Source organism: Carassius gibelio, chromosome A4 (genome assembly GCF_023724105.1).
Source record: "Carassius gibelio isolate Cgi1373 ecotype wild population from Czech Republic chromosome A4, carGib1.2-hapl.c, whole genome shotgun sequence".
NCBI classification, from domain to species: Eukaryota; Metazoa; Chordata; class Actinopteri; order Cypriniformes; family Cyprinidae; genus Carassius; species Carassius gibelio.
In genome coordinates this window covers 34288316-34300768 of record NC_068374.1, presented here as the reverse complement: position 1 = coordinate 34300768, position 12453 = coordinate 34288316, and the positions used below count along the sequence as shown (strand labels likewise).

Below are 12453 nucleotides of genomic sequence, written 5' to 3'. Positions count from 1 at the left end.
ACAGACATCATTTCAAAGATCCCCAAAAAGCTCTCATCAACAAAGTGTGTCATTTCTGGACCCTTAAATTCATCAAACTGATTTATTTAAGAGTTAGAGGTTCATTTGTCTTTGCCAAAGTAGCTAGACACATTCGCACACACATACGCACACACACACACACACAAAAAAACCAGAACCTCTGGATTTAAGCCAATCAGCCAGGACTACTGGGCGAATGTCAGGTAAATTAATATTCATGAGCAAAGTCGCTACGGTTTGTTCCTATGCCTCTTGTTTGATATGCTATGAACATATACAAAAACAAATGCTTGAAACTAAGCTGAAAAAATGGCTTATTCAGAAATGATCATCACACAAATACATTAACATATGACCATCCACATTTACACTTTAATGCCGACTGAGTACTAAGCTATATATATATATATATATATATATATAATAAAATGTATTTTATTCAAGGTATTGCAAGCAAACGCCACTCAACAAGAATGAACACAAGTATTGGCTTATCATTTTTGTTAATGGTTTATTTTTCTCACTTGGTCTGAATGGGGATCTGCTCTGTACTCATCGGCATCTTCTGTGAAATCTCATAAAGCTTGTACAAGACATGCATGAACCAAACTCACAGGAAACGGAGACGCAAGATATTGACAGTACAATCATTTGCTTGTTTACATTTTTCCCTTCATCAAAATCTCCTTGATTTATTCTGCCGGCTCATGTGCCGTTGACAGTCCTGCGCACGTGAGGCTGACAGATGAGTGGTGGCTATGGGAACGAGTTTGCGTCAGCCTCATTCTCTGTTTGTGTATAAAACACACACACACACACACATGTATTAAGTGCTTGGCCTGATCTTACTGTAAGGGATTTTCTCGGCCATAGACCCTTGGTGAATCATGCAAAATCCCTCACTTTTATTATTTTATTGGTGTTTGGCATATTACCTTTACAGTTACCATATCTAAAGGCCTGAGACATCTAGTTATTATATTCTATAAAACACAAAGCAGCATAAGAAAAACACTGCAGTGGAACACAAATATGCTCAAACACATAATGCGATTAAAGCAGTACTGAGATTAATTTGAAGCTTGTGTTAACAGAATTTTGTGATTATGTTTATGCAGCAACCATAATCATGCTAAAATATGTTGCGTACTGCAGTTTTCTGTATACATTTTAATGTCCACGCACATGTTTGTGCCATAGACAGATGATGCATTATGCAAATGCATGGGGTTTGAAAACTGTGCACGTACAGAAAACAATATTTCTAGTGAGCTCAGGAACTATTTTGCAATTTATTTCACATTTGAAGTAGGTTTTGAATTTGAGGCAGGTCAGTGAAAACAGCAGAAGAAAACATGGCTATTGAATTTTATATAATAAATAATTCTGAGAAATTATTGGCAATAATCAGTCGATTAGTGTGCAATTTGTTTGCATTTAAAGGAACAGTTCAAACAAAAATTAAAATGAGCTGAAAATGCACTTATCCTCAGTCTATCCTAGATTTAGATGAGTTTGTTTCTACATCAGATTTGGAGAAATTTAGCTTCACTTGCTCACCAGTGGATCCTCTGCAGTGAATGGGTGCCGTCAGAATGAGAGTCCAAATCCATCATTAAGATGTTCGTAATTTCACACAGTTGCTTCCAGCTAAAATTCAAGTCCATAATCCATAATAACACTTAATTCAGTGAAAAAGTCTGTCTCCTGTTGTGTCTCACATCAAAATCCACCCACATATTTGTTTAGAGCTGTTTTGGCTTGTAAACACCGCTAGATCTGTGCAGATTTCTCTCCTGATTCAGACAACTTTTTCACTGGAGGAAGTGTTATTATGGATTATTGACTCATGTTTTAGCAGGAAGCAATGGTTAGAAGTTAAAGCGCCTGGATGGATTTGTTTCTTACAAACATGCAACTTTTGGCTTCACAAGATGTTAACTGATGGACTGGAGTGCTGTGGATTATTGTGATGTTTTTATCAGCTGTTTAGACTCTCATTCTGACGGCACCCATTCAATGCAGATGATCCACTGGTGGGACAGTGATGCAATCCTACATTTTTCCATATCTGATAAAGAAACAAACTCATCTACATCTTGGGTGGCCTGAAAGTGAATACATTTTCAGCAAATTTACCACTTTGCATGAACTATTTCTTTAAAATGAAAGTTTGGAGTGTGGCATTCGGGTCTCCTCATCACTCATGTAAGTTCATATCACAGCGGCGCTGTGATTAAATAAGCCTGCAGTGAGGTGCGATAATTAGCCACTGCACTCAGGGCACAGTAAGAGCACAGCTGGAATGAAAAACTCAAACACGAGGAGAGTGGAAGAGTTACAAAAAAAAAGCTTTCCAGGACTCCTCTGACATCCGTCATTTTGCCTTGAGTTACTACAGAGAGAACACAAGGAGGATGTATGCACAGCTTCACGCTTCATATCTCAGATTTAGCCGCTTTGATTGAGAGCTTCTGAGAAATGTTTGAGATGTAAAAACTACGTAAACACAGAAACTGTCCGCCATTGCGCATATTTGGATAATGAATATCTGCTGGGTTTAGTTTTAACTCTCTGAAACGGGCTGGCTCATCATTTCATTAGCTTGAACAGTCGGCACAGGTCAGGAGTTATAAGCATGGTGAAGTATTAATGAGAGCAGCATGTGACCTGTGACCTCTCACAACCTCACGACCCACGGCAGGGGGCCTGCAAGTGACCCTTGTGGCAAAACAGAAATCATTTCTCAGATTCATTTGTTGTTTGTGTAGGTGAACCTTGCAATAATAACACAGTTATAATAATACATTAATAAATTACAATTAAATATTGTATAGATAGTAAATAAAAAAAATAAAAAAAAAATCTATATCTATCTATCTATCTATCTATCTATCTATCTATCTATCTATCTATCTATCTATCTATCTATCTATCTATCTATCCGTATATACAAATTTAATAAATACAAATTATATTGAATTTATATCACACCCATACATTATATATTATTATAACATTCTATATACACACAGATAATAAAAATGCATTTATTAAAAATATTTAATTATTTTGTGCAATAGTTTGTTTGTGTGTATATATAATGCATATGGTATATATATATATATATTAGGGGTGTAACGATACGCGTATTCGTATTGAACCGTTCGGTACGACGCTTTCGGTTCGGTACGCGGTACGCATTATGTATACCGAACGGTTCGTTGGAGTAATTAATTATATTTGAAAAAAAAAAAAAAAAGAGAGAGAGATAGAAATATAATGATATGCGTTCAACAAGGTAGCCCAATAACCCAAACAACGTAACAGGCAACGCCCCTGACACTCCCGAAGAAGAAAAAAACACCATCTTATATGTTTATGTTAGGCTACTCAGCAGGCGCTCGCTCACTCAGTACACGCTGAAGGCTCGTTGCAAAATAGCCAATGCGTTTAACAGACTAGAAATGAGAAGATCCTCCAATAACCAACAGGTCTGGTGTTTGGGTGCACTTTGGATTCCCTTTAAGCTATAATGGTGATGGCAAGAGAGTGGTGGATAAAAAAACAACGGTATGTCGCATCTGCAACATGACAGGGTACACCAGCGGGAATAAAAAAAAAAAAAAAAAAAACACCAGCGGGAATATCTGGGATATATGCGTCAGTACTATCTGGGAAAAGACGAAAAAAAGGAGAAACATGCACGCAGCAAACTATCCCTGCAGCATTTAGAAACTATAGCTTACAGGGAATCCAACCCAAACACCAGACCTGTTGGTTATTTTAGGATCTTATATTTCTGGTCTGTTAAATGCATTAGACATTTTGCAACGAGCCTTCAGCCCGTGCTGAGTGAGCGAGCGCCTTAGGGGCCGTTCACATATCGTGCCTAAAAACGCATGGAAAACGCTAAGCGCGTCTTTCTCCTCCTTTCCAAAGCGCTTGGGCAGAAGCGCTCATGAGGCGTCTGTCTTTGCTAAGCAACAATGACGTGCTCTCTCCATGAGACGCGGAAATTTCAGCGAATGATAAATGGATTTGCAGCTCTAAAAATCGCTTGCAGTAGCTCTGCTACTAAATTTATTTCAAAATTGCAATCCATATACAACTATGATCAGCTGATCCTTCATCTTGGCTGAACTCTCAACGTTGTTACGGGAAAGGATGAAGCTGATTGGTTAGTTCTTGTCACATGACCCGCGGTGCGCTTGCGGCATTCTGAAAAGTTGAGATGTTTTTACATTTTGCTGTATCTAAAACGTATCGAACCAAACCGAACCGAACCGTGACATCAGTGTATCGTATCGAACCGAACCGTGAATTTTGTGAACCGTTACACCCCTAATATATATATATATATATATATATATATATGCATTTAATAAAAAATACATAAGTATTTTATTATAATAATGTAAATACACACACATACAGTATTTAAAGTATTACTGTGACATATGCTTAATTATACTAATTTGTCAAGATAATGTGAATATATCTACTATAAAATTTTAATTAATACTATATATCTATCCATCTATATTAGAGTTTTATAGTCATATTTGTTATAATACATATGCTTAAATTGTCTTGAAAATGTAATGTGAAAAAACAAACAAACAAACAAAAAAATCCATTAATTGTGGGGTGAAATGTGACCCGTGCAAATTCTTAACAGATTTTGAGAAATGTCTGGAGACAGAAATCTGTCTCTCCAGCTGTGGAGAGAATGAGAAACACTTCCTCTGCTCTCTGTGTTACTCAGGTCTTCCACTAGGGTCAGACGTGAACTGCCGGGAAGTGAAAAAGGGAGATTAAATTTAGAAGTCATGGAGAGCGAGGTTAAGTGGACTGAGGCAACATTGCTCCTTGTGTGGGAGTCTTTCAGCTCCTTCGTTTCATTACATTTTTTCTCTCTTGCTCTCTCTCTCCTCCTGTCTCTGTCCGTTATCAAAACAGTGTCCACAGCATTCAACATCAAGAGCCGTGAGTCACCGGCGAGCTTGTCAAACAAGAGGATGTTCTGTGCAAACAATAGGCCGTAAAACCAAACTTGGGCTCTCTTAAACTTTAGCATGTGTGTGTTTGTGTGTTTTATCGACAGCTAAAACAAGAGAGGTGTTTATGGGAAAGTTGCTCAAGCACTTTGGCTTGGAGAGTGGCTGACAGATACCAGAGAGCCCGGCCTTAAAAAACACACATTATCTCGCTCTTCAGCGCAACCTTTACGACATCCTGTGATAGCCAAATCTGCCCATTACCTGCCTGAAATGGACTCTCTCCACAGCTAATGTCCTCGGATTAGTGTGATTGTGTGTGCCCACGAGAATGTGAGTGTGTGTGTGTGCATAGGTGATATCAACAACACATCCAGGGAACAAAACGGGGGTTGCTGGTAGAAACGGTATTGATCCGTCCAGGTTGATTAGGGCCATTGTGAACAGTGGTACAGGACAGCCGGGAGGGAAAGTCCTCTAATAGCGTCTCATTGATCGCAGGGCTTATGCTGAGTCATGTTATTTTCCATGCATATGCATTCAAAACACTCTGCCCAATGGGATGCAAATGTGCATGAAAGCAAAAGCGAGGGCTTTGATTCATTGCATTTGTAGGCACGTTTCTACACTCGGCTCATCAGAGAAACACGCACACACAACGGCATCACACGGAGTTGCTGCGCAGATGCCGAGGTGCAGTGAGGCGTGAAAGAGGAAGAACCCTTTACGCCACACCAGCTGAGATTTTTCCTTAAATTTAATTTATTCCTGTGATCAAAGATGAATTTCCAGCATCATTATGCTGTGGAGATACTGTGTCTTACCCGGGAATCTAAGTGTACTACCTGTTGGCTTGACCCTTTACCAACTCACTTAAATGTTAAATCCTGTCTACCAACTTTATCTTCATTAATTACCACAATTATTCGCTCTTCTCATTTCTGGCTCTGTACCATCCTCTCTTAAATCTACTATTATTTATCCTATCCCTAAGAAACCAGGGGCTGATCCATCTAACCTAGATAATTACCGTCTGATTTCTGGTTTGCCATTCATCACTAAAATCCTGGAAAAGTGTGTTGCAACACAGGTCCATGATCATCTCTCTGATAACAAAATTAATTTGAGCATTTTCAATCTGTCTTCCGACCCCACCACAGTACAGAGACTGCTCTTGTTAAAATCACTAATGATCTGTTGTTGGCAACTGACTAAACTATGGTTTATTTACCATACTTGTCCTTCTAGAAGAAAATGTGCATTTTGATACTATCTCACATAAAATACTCCTTGACAGATTAGTTTTTATAGGGATCGTTGGTAACCCCTGGTCGCCCTCAGTTTGTCCAACTTAAGACACTTATGATCGAGATCATCTAGAGTTAAATCTGGTGTTCCTCAGGGCTCTGTTTTGGGCCAGCTTCTATTCATTAACTACTTAATCTTGCTTGGTCAAATGTTTAGTACATATGGTATTCACTTTCACTGCTATGCTGATGACACCCAGCTCTACCTGTCTTCTAAACCCCCTGACACTTTTCCTCCACCTTATTTGTCCAGTAGTTTAGCTGAAATCAAAGACTTAATAGTAATAAAACTGAGGACTTTCTTGTAGGCACAAGATCGACTCTTACCAAATCTGACTATTTTTCTTTGGATATTAATAAATATGCCATTTGTTCTTGTCCACAGGTTAAGAGTCTAGGTTTTATTCTAGATAGCACACTTTCGTTTGAAGCCCATTTTGGTAATATTACGTGTACTGCATACTTTCATCTGCGTCATACTATTCATCTTCACCCTTTCCTCACAATGAACAACACTGCAACTCTCATCCATGCACTGGTTACTTCACCTATTGATTATTGCAAGGCTCTGCTTACTGGTCTTCCTTCTAAACTTTTCCATAAACTTCAATTGGTTCAGAACTCTGCGGCTTGTGTTCTTACTAGAAATTGTTCTTCTCTGCACATTTCACCAGCCCTCCAGCGACTACACTGGCTTCCAGTGAAGTATCGCATTGATTGAAAAATTCTGCTTCTCACATTCAAGGCACTTCACAATCTCACTCCTCCATACCTTACTGATTTTCTTCATGTTTATACCCCTCCATGCACCGAGATCTTCACACTCACTCTCCCTGGTGTCACCACTTAAAAGCTAAACTACCATGGGAGCAAGAACTTTTAGCCACATGGCCCCTATGGCGCTCTCTCCCTATCATAATGCTTTCAAATCCTGTCTTAAGACCTATCTTTTTACCAAGGCTTTTTTATGACCTGAATTGTATTATACTGTTTCTATGATGCATGTGTGTTTTTAAGTTGTTGTGATGCTAATGAGATTAGTTTATTGATATTGAACCTTAAAAACTCTGAGCATCGCTAAGTTCAAGAGGCAGAGAATTCCAAAAGACAGGAGCAAAGAAAGAGAAATCCTTATCACAAATAGATCTTAGATGTGATTGAGGAACAACCAAGAAGTTTGACTGAGAGTAACGCAGTCTACGACTAGGAGTGTATGATGTAACAACTCTGTAAGCAAATGTGTTGCCAGTACATGTAACGCTTTAAAAGTTAGCATCATGATTTTGAAATCCACTCTAAACCTGACCGGGAGCCAGTTCAAAGATTCTAACACTGGAATAATATGACTGCCAATCCAAGTCCCAGTTAAAATCCTAGCGGCTGAATTTTGTACATATTGCAACTTATTAAGTGTAGATTTAGAAGCTACAGCTAAAAGAGCATTACAATAGTCTAACTGCGAGACAACAAAGGAATTTATTAGCATTTACGCAACTGTAAAATTTAACATAGGACGCAATCTTGCGATATTTCTGAAAAATAGGTTTTAACAGTGCTGTGGACAAAAGAATCAAAAGACAGGTTTGCATCAAAAATAGCTCCAAGGTTTTTCACTGAACTCTGGATTTCCAAAAGCAGAGACATCAAGAGTCAGGAACAGACAACAAGCTTTAGAAATTTAATAATGGGAACAAATGAGCACAACTTCAGTTTTACCACCGTTCAAGCACAATAAATTATTATCCAACCATATTTTAATCTCAGTAATGCAGTCCGACAAATAAGCAAAGTCAAGACGCTCATGAGGTTTTGAATGTATATAAGTCTGCGTCATCGCCATTCAAATGGTAATGAAGGCCGTGATCTCAAAAGGTGGCCTAAAGGTGACAAATAAATATAAAAAAGTAAAGGACCTAAACTCGACCCCTGAGGGACACCAGTTGAGACAGAACTAATCTCAGACCTATTACCACCCATATAGAAATAAACACATACACAACATAGGACACATGCACAAAAACACAAAACAGGCCTTGTGCACTTTGGAATGTGTAGTGGCTAGTTGTCCACTTTGGTGCCTGGACAAAAAAAAAATAAAAAATAATAATAATAAATAAAAGCCTTGACGCTTACATTGTTGACTGTCCCAACTTGAAGTAACATTTATTACAATTAAAAATACAAATACAAAATGAAAAAAACAAGATCTCAGTAAAGTAAAGGATTGCAAAGTCAAAGTGGATTAGAGCAGGAGTCAGACAGAGAGATCAAAGACAGTCACTTTCTGTTTCAACCACACCCTCAAGTGAAGTTCACAGGTCTTTTATCTCAGAGTCCTTGCATCTTCAACTTGGCCACTAGATGGGGTCAACTTAGATAACACATAGAAATAACAAAAAAATGCAAAAAATTATTATAAGTATTATATTCCTACAGAATGTATTCATGTTTTTGCATGAGAATGTGTTTTTCAGCATGCGAAACAACTCAAAACAAGCGTGACAAACTTTTGTAACACTTCAGTGCTGCTCTGATTGTGTATCACTGTCGTTTTGCGCCCCATGACAGCGCCCAATGTGTCACAAAGGCATCATAAAAATTACAGCAGGACTAAATTGTGAATGAAGCGAGCTGCCTGAGGTCCTCACAACACAAGAATGTTAATGGCTGTTTGCAGATTATGCAGAGCTTTAAAGGCTTCTTTACTTCACTTCATAATTACTGAAGTGGGGATAGGGGTCTGTAATTAGTTTGTCATATCGCTTTGAGACTTAAGCAAGAGCCAGCTGTTTTTAAACCTCTATCAAAACTACAAACCCTGTCAATAATGTGCACTGTTAAAAAATGAAGGTGTTTTTTATAGGCCGATTACTTCAGATTTTGTGGCGTCCCACAAATTCAGTGACGTCTGACTGCGGTGATGCTGGCATCTGCAGACATCTTTATTCCTGACTCAAACGTTACTGAAGCTAATGATCTGAATCCAATGAGCTTCCAACTTCAAATCTAAATATTATCCTTGCTCTTGTTCCATTATTTCTCCATTCAAAAGTTAAAAACATAATTTTTGTAACCGTAACACACACAGGCTGTTTCGTGAGGTGAGTTGCCTGGTGATCGAGACATGGATGAATCCGTAAATGGACTAGTGATTTACAGCACCTCTGAGCTTCTCTGATGTACCACAAATCTCCTTCTCCACAAAAACTCACGGCGTGATTCACAGGAAATACTGTAGGACAGAGAAATCCTTCCACTTAATGCTTCGGTAAACCAAGAGCTACTGTGGATGCCTTTGCTTAATGGATTTTATTTGAGTGACATCTGAGCAGGATTATTATCATTAACTAATTATTATTATTATTATTATTATTTTTAATACTGAAAAAAAAAACATTTAATTATTTCAGCTGAAGTACAGCTCAAGTTAAAATACTAAAATAACTTAAAACTAAAACTTAAAAACTAAAGAAATAAAAAAAAAAAGACCAAAACACAAAAAAATACTAAAACTTTAAAATAAAAATAAAAATATAAAAATTAGATAAAATACAATATAAAAAAATGTAAATTTACTTCAACTACTTGCCAAGGTTGTGTTTTTCATAACTAAAACTTACCAAAAAAAAAAAAAAAAAACCTATATAGACATTTTTTTAAATGCACAAAAATAACAAAAACACAACAAAAATACAAAAACTAAAAACAGATAATATAAAAATAAAATCTAATTTAAAATACTGATTAAAACTATAATACTACATCAATGATACTAAAATAACACTGCATCTGATGCACAAATTTCCACTTTTATGTTCAACTACTAACACAGTTAAAATTACTGTTAAATTATTAATCAAATAAAATAAATATTACATTTGTAAACAAACATTTGTAGGCACAATGTATACTTGCAACACATTTCAAGCATCAAGATACAGAAAAAACGTATCAGTAAAGTGCATCCAGACTTTTCACATATAGGAAACAGATGAATATTAGCAACGATAAAAAGAATAGGGTGTATCTCCCACCTGGTGGCCATGATATGGGCAGAGCGGCCCGGCGGTGGCACGCCTCTTCCTCATGATGCCAGTGTTGGGCAAACTCACTGATCAGTCTGTCTGGCTGCTGTACTGGCTTTAGCGGACAGTGAGTGTGTGTGTGTGTGTGTGTGTGTGAAGTCCACTGCTCACACATGAGTCTCAGCTGCACTGCTGCTGTCAGATACTGCAAGTGCTCCACACACCACAGGAAGCATTTAGATTGAAAATAGCCTGTTGCTAAGTGACAGCCGGGCAAAGAGCATTACATCAGGGCCCACACAATAAACAGTTGTTTGGGCAAAATTGGTCAACAAAAATACCTTTCCACTCCTTCACACTTTTTTATGAAATAAAGGCACTTGATAGTTTCTCTGAAGGGACTTTCAAGCTGACAGTGCATTTGCAGCACCTTGAGATGTTTGGTCATTTAGTTTTAATGAGAGTTAGGGATGTCCAGGAACATGACTGACAGTGACTATGTGACGATGAACAGGTCCAGCTCTGGATGTGATGAAGCTGAGAAAAAGTTTGTTTATGCAAATGAGCAGCGACGCAATACGTCACTAAGACGTCACTAAAAAGCCACGAAACCTGTCTGAAACCTGTATCAATCATATTTTTCTCAATAATAAACAATAATAACACATATATATTTATTTATATTTATATAATAATATTTATATAATAGTATTTATACATTATGGTACCGTTTTAATATAACTTTTAATAGAATTTTGTGGGTGAAATATATCACAATATATTATACAATATATAACTTTTTTTATTTTTAATATGTTTAATGTAATACATGTCCATGCAAATATATAATTTCACAATTCTTTTCACATTCAGTATGATTCATTTTATATTTTGCTATTAATTTTATGAATGTGTTACCATAATGCACAAAAACAGTACAATTCAAAAACTAACAAAATATATATGGTACCATTTTTCACCCTCAGATTTATGCTGATTTTAATTAGCAGTCATCATTTATTGTACATTAATAGGAAACTAATAAAAAAAATAGCTAAACTTGCTAATTCACTAATTTTGATTTAACTAAAATTAAAATGTTTACATGCAATACAGTAATTTGACTTTTGTGGTTTAAATGTGATATATCATATTCATTTTTTTTTCTATATGGGAAAAATATAATGTGAACTTTTGTTTACGTATAAGAGCAGTGACGTAACGTGGCGGCTGCTAATGAGAGTGAAGGCAACTGAACACAAACACCAACAATACAGCCACATGGGAGAAGCAGTGCACCCTGGGAAGGGTCTCCTGAGTCCCGCACACTCACTCTCTCTTCACGTCAGAGGTGTGTTTGCACTACTGCACACCTTTATCAGGCACTGGATCCTGGAGATGGCTGCTTTCCACGATCAATGAGAGGAAAGCAGGCAGAAATCAAGCACACGATTGGCTGCACTTTGAAAGCTTGTGGGTGAACGAGAACTTTGAAATGCTAATCTGTGTTTCATGCAGCAAATACGATCCAGAGACAAGAGACAACCAAGTCCCTTAATTGACTAATGATAAAACAACTGGGTGATTAGAAAAGAGAGCAAGCTCTGTTAGCTCTCAAACACACACACACACACACACACACACACACGCATGTGTGTCTGAATATGGCTGTGAAGCAGAAAGAGCACCATCGATCTTCAGTGGGAGGATATCCTTTTGATAAGAAGGCTTAGACACTGAACACACACACACACACACACACACACACGCCTCTCACTATTCATTTTCCCGAAATCCAGACACTTCTAGTTATGCAAGCTTGATCACTGTGTGCTACATGTGATGCTAGATGCTAGCGACCACATTAGCGTAAACCATCACCTTCTATAGTCAGTTTTCACTTCCCAGTTTCACAGAAATCAGTTTGAACAAAAGCGTATTAAGGTTGTTAGTTAAAGTTAGACAGGAGCCCCATAAAACATCTAATGATATAAATAAAATATGAATTACATTGAATATAATAATTGAATATATGTATTGATATATATAATAATATGTGTGTTTGTGTGTATATATATATAGAAACTTTCATATACGTGA

At 37.3% G+C, this 12453-nt stretch overlaps 1 protein-coding gene across 4 annotated transcripts in view; it reads right to left on the bottom strand.

Moving 5' to 3' along the window:
• The window catches only part of pde3a (phosphodiesterase 3A, cGMP-inhibited), a 92066-nt gene that overhangs the window by 27667 nt on the left and 51946 nt on the right, over positions 1-12453 (bottom strand). The gene's annotated exons all lie outside the window — the stretch shown is intronic.